Source organism: Chenopodium album, chromosome 4, assembly GCF_948465745.1.
Source record: "Chenopodium album chromosome 4, dcCheAlbu1.1, whole genome shotgun sequence".
Lineage (NCBI taxonomy): Eukaryota > Viridiplantae > Streptophyta > Magnoliopsida > Caryophyllales > Amaranthaceae > Chenopodium > Chenopodium album.
The window spans coordinates 62,695,997-62,701,343 of record NC_137837.1 but is presented as its reverse complement, the minus strand read 5'-3'; the positions used below and the strand labels follow the sequence as shown (position 1 = coordinate 62,701,343).

At 36.9% G+C, this 5,347-nt stretch overlaps 1 pseudogene across 1 annotated transcript; it reads right to left on the bottom strand.

Annotated features, from left to right (window-relative positions):
- Nucleotides 1-237: 237 nt before the first annotated feature.
- LOC145627066 (prefoldin subunit 2 pseudogene) lies at nt 238-5,102 on the bottom strand (annotated as a pseudogene). The gene is made up of 2 exons (XR_014111301.1): nt 4,935-5,102; nt 238-923 (listed from the first exon to the last, which is right to left on the bottom strand). The product of XR_014111301.1 is annotated as a prefoldin subunit 2 pseudogene (transcript).
- Between the last annotated feature and the right edge of the window lie 245 nt (nt 5,103-5,347).

The window sequence follows — 5,347 nt, the reverse complement described above, 5'->3', positions numbered from 1 at the left end:
AGATTTGTGTTTGTGAACTAGTTAACCAATAAAGTCCAGGTCATATAAATAAACTTTTAAGACTTTTACATATATCAAAGGTAACATTTAGGAGATTTGTGTTTGTTAACACTAATTGGTTCTTTTCAAGCACAGTTCACTTAAGCACGAAACTTGCTAGCATGACACATAAACCTGCACAACCCGAGTTACACCCAAGTTTATTCACAAATGAACTATGCTTTGAGCTTAACCAAATATCCAAGTGCGCACACCAAAATATATATTGAATTGCACATGAAAAAAGATAACTTTCAGTTCCGTACCCGTAACTTTCAATATTAATAGCAAAATCATAAAAATAATAAACACAAAACCAAAAACCCACTACGTGATGATGTTACAAATCCAAAAACGTCCAATTGCCAAACCAGAACTACCATAACTATGAAGACATGGAGGAATACATAATATGAGCAAGACTTCAAAAAAAATTACCAGAAAACCTATGTTTCAGTAGCACCGGCAGGGCCTACCAGAACACCCTGTGCGTTACCTTCTTTCTTGTTACTGTCCTGCACATCATTATCTGACTTTTTAATCCTAATTTTGTACTTCGCCTCAAACTCAGCAATGTCTTTCTTCTTTCTCTCCAGAGCCTCATTCAGCCTGCCAATAACCTCTTCGATGCCCTCCTTGTTCCGCTGCACAGCTGGCAAAACCTCTTTGATTGTTCTTTCTACAAGCACACCTCCAATCATACGGTAGCATTTCCTTGAGGGATCAAGTGGCTGGATGGCATTCATAACCAAGGAATGTTCACTCACTTCCATCTCAAGCTCTGTGATCTTTGAGTATATTTGGTTCAGTTCTGACCTCATCGAGGCATACAAGTTTGCAATTGCTTGCTCATTGGCAGGCTCTCTTCTTTCAGCCATTTTAAACTGCAAAGAGTAAAATGGAACCTTAGTGGGACGTGTGAGCAGCAGCGAAAATATTAGACAATCGATTCTTGATAAAGGCTCAAAGAATAAAACCAGAGCAATATTTACAACTGCAGCTTCCTCAATAACTTAACCCACAGCATTGCACACTTAGCCACTTAGGGCATACTTGGATTGGGGGTAAATAGATTAAGGGGGTAATAAAAGTCAAACTTGAAAAAACAAAAGTAATTAGAGGTGGTGTTGTAGAAGACATGGTGTTACCAAGAGGAAAAGAGAGAGGGGGAGGAATTATTACTCTCATAATGAGGGTAATAGTTACACACCCTCCCCCTAGTGTACCTTTTACCCCTAAAATGAGGGTATTGATTCCTCTTTCTTCACCTCACACTAAGGGCAAGGTGAAGGCACACAGCCTTTGGTTGGTGACACAAGCTTTATTTATATGAAAAAGAATATACATCTCATTCTCATTCTCTATTAAATAAATCTAAAAAAAGGAATTATGGGAAAGGTGAAAGAGACATGATCAATAGCTAGGGACTAAGATACTTCAAATGGAATTGGGGGAAATGGAGTTTCTCCTCTAGAATTAAAACAAACCTGACCATCACAAAGTCGTGTGGTATATTTTAGAAAATATTATCTTACACATTACTGACATTAGCTAATGGCGCCTTACAACATAAGGCACCAAAAGCAGCCTAGAAAAAAACACATAAGCATGCACCTTTAGTGGGTCTTTGTGCGCAAGACGCCAGCTCTCACGCCTGAGTGTCTCTTGTGCCTGTGCCTAAGGCACACTTTTTGAACCTAAGATCGCACACTACCAGTCTAATTCTTAATCAACCTAAGATCCCAAAAACAGTTCATAGAGTCACCTAGGCTCAACCCTTCACTGTAATGCTGTATGCACCATATCATCAACAAGTTTTGAAAATCGACAATTTCTAGAAAAAAGCATGATGGGGGGAATTTTTATTTTCGTTAGTTTTGCATCATCACAGAATTTGGAGAACATAAACCAAGTGAAAACATAAAGAAATCCTTTAACTTTTATAAGATGGGAAAGGAACATAGGTCAGACACTAGCATAGGTCCAACCAAATATATCCTGAGTATAATAGTAAAGAATCGCAAGTTGCTAAGGATGAATTTTTTTAAAAAAATATGGCCATAACTGAGATCAAAGTAACATAACAATGTTGGAAAGAACGAAAGTTTCTCAAGTTAATATTTGGAATCACAAGAGATTATGCATGCAGATAATTGTATTTAAATTAAACAGAGCATTAGAGACTAGAGCAATGACATACAGCTAGGTGATGGTAGTCAAAACATCAAAATCGATCTAAAGAGAGTGATGAAGGCAAATGATGAAATGAACTCAAGTTGGGGTAGTGTTTACTTTCACAGTGGTGAAGTCAAGAATCAAGAGTCAAGACTTCAAAATTAAGCAGATAGCAATATATTAGTAATGAACCTCAGACCTTCAGCTAGATAATGTTGGGGTATCTTATAATGTTGTCACACTCATTTTTTTTAAGGAAAAATACACTTTATTAATCCCAACTTTGCCCAATTTACTTTAAATAATCCCAACTTTCGATTATTCTGCAACAATCCCAACTTTCACCTGTATTTTCTTTCTTCAATCCCAAACCGGTCAACGAAAGTCAATGACCTCTTATTCTAGGTAACTTGACACGTGTCAAGTTGTAATTGGTTCAAAAACTAAAAAAAATTAAAAAAAAAACAACCAGCCAAGCCAAGCCACCACCAGCTCACAGGCGGTGGTCACTAGCCCCAAACCACCATCTCCGTAGCCCCAACCCCCAAAACCTCCCCAGACATCGCCCTACCACCGTGAAACCGGCCCACTCAGCCTTCCCCCACCCCCGAAACTAGCCAAAGCCGAAACCCTTGCCTTGAACCCGCCACCCATATAACCCGAAACCACCATAACCTAGCTGACGACCTTAAAACCGCCACCCATACTCCCGAAACCACCATAACCAAAGCCGAATACCTTGAAACCGCCACCTATAACCCCCGAAACCAACTGTAACAACAACCCTAACCCTTAAAATCGCTCCTTCAACTCGCAAAACCACCAAAAACGCAGCCCACTCTCTTTCTCTCTCCTCCAATTGTCGTAAAATGCAAGTAAATGGAGTGAGGGGAGGGTTTCGTTGCGGAGAGGGAGGGAGGGAGGTCGGAAAATTGGGGTTGGGGGATCGAGGTCGTCGGTTGGGGAAGGGCGGCCACCAACATTGGTGGCTGGTGGTCTTTGGTTTTTTTTATTTTTTTGTTTTTAATTCTAATTAATTTATTTTTATTTTGGTGAAGCAATTAGCATGCAACACATGTCAAATAAATGGTTTTAAGTTTTTTTTAACCCTTTCTTAGGTAACCGGTAATTTAGCTTGAAGAAAGAAAACGCATGTGAAAGTTGAGATCATTGCAGAATAATCAAAAGTTGAGATTATTTAAAGTAAATTGGGCAAAGTTGGGATTAATAAAGTGCATTTTTCCTTTTTTTAATTATATTTCATGGTTATCTATAAGGATGGTGTATATGTAATGCCTGAATTTCTAGAAACCAACCTGATTACCCAATACATGTGAAGTCCAATACCCAATTATCCTGATGTATGGCTAGCCTAGACCCCTGTATTCTTTAGAAATGAAAGATGGGGGGCAAAATAGTAGAACCTCATTCCAGACATTCCAAACAACATAATGTGGGTGGAAAAGGCGATAGGCATACAACAACTCACCTAGCCATGGATTTGGTTTAAGGAGAAGAAAGGGGGATTAGTAACCAGTGTCTTAAAAACATTAGCCAGAATACTCAGCTACAAGAGCTATATCAATTAACTTCTTTGTTCTAAGTGAAGAGCCAAGTATAAGGAGATGTATGAAGATGGGAATAAGAAAATGATTGACGGTGAGCTACATAAAGCATCCTAAGGTCCATTAGAAAAATAATGGAATAGGATAATTTGGAATAGATGCAATTTTGGGCATGGAAAGGAGAAGAACAATAACTTCGAGAATCGAGACAATACATAAAACATCCTAGAGTCCTTTAGAAATAACACATCATGTGGAATAAGGTAAACACAGGTCAGGGAAACAAACCCATGCTAGTGTTTAATGAATAGTCACATCCAAAACTTCTCCAACTCATAATCCTATCAACGGACAAGTTACATATTGATATGCACGTAGCACTAAAAAGGCTCTCAAGTTCTAAGCAAATAAGACCGTATTCAAGATATATCTTCTTGCAAAAAGGTCATTCTCATTGTTTAGGTCCATTAGGACCATCATTATAATACAGTTCCAAATAATTAGGAATACATCTATCAAGGAGCTAATATGAATCACGGCAACCAAGGAAAACTCACTGAGAAAGGAGCTAGTAAAATACTTCAATTACATCAGTGAAGTTGAAGCGCGTCTATTTATTTGACATAGACAACATCCCAATAGTTTTCGGTATTCTAAAGCGCAATTCTAAGAGCATTTCAGAGCAACTGAACATAAAAATCAGCGAAAATCCCAGTCTTAAGCAATTTGTCTTTGTTTAGCTTCTAGTTACCCCAGTTAGAGTAAAAGAAAAATCCTAAAACTAGTAATTTTCCAGCACCTAATCAAGCCATTCTTTGAAATTACAATGTATCTGCAGTTCAACAAACAAAGCTGAAATATATAATTTCAGTTTTTTGTCACTTAATCAGCTAATATTTATCAATTTTCAATATTCACTAATTTCCTTTCACTGGTAAATGTTCACATGAGTAAACTAATTAGCAACAAAATTTGATTCATTTATCAAATTAGGGTCATAAAATTCATAATTACATACTAACAATAAAGAAAATTAGATTCAAATATCAAATTAAGCGAAGAACCCTAAATGAGTATACTGAGAGTTAAATTAAAGATAAACCCTAGATTGAGAAATTGATATCCGATGATTAGAAAAAGAAAGCAATATCTTACCTCAGAAATTGCTTTAATGGAGGATAGAAAAACCACGAGTCGCCTAAATGGAGAACGTTGAGTGCGCTTTAATGGGGAAACTCAGAGAGAGAAGACCCAAGAATAATTTTACAGTATGTTTTTTAGCTGTAGTTACTGGTTACTACTTACGACTTCGAGTAGTATGTACTATGTACGAGTATGATTTTATTTGGGTTTTTCTTTTTTGGGTTTTTTAAATTAAAAGTCCGTTTTTATTTATGGAAAATGTTATACATACCCCTTAGCGCTACATATAAGCATTAAATTTACACTTGAAAATACAAAAAAAAGTTAAAAAATCATCAAAATATAAGCATTAATAACACTAATTCACGCGTGTTTATATTTATACGCCCAACCAACTTTCTTAATTCTTGTGAAAAATAGGAAAT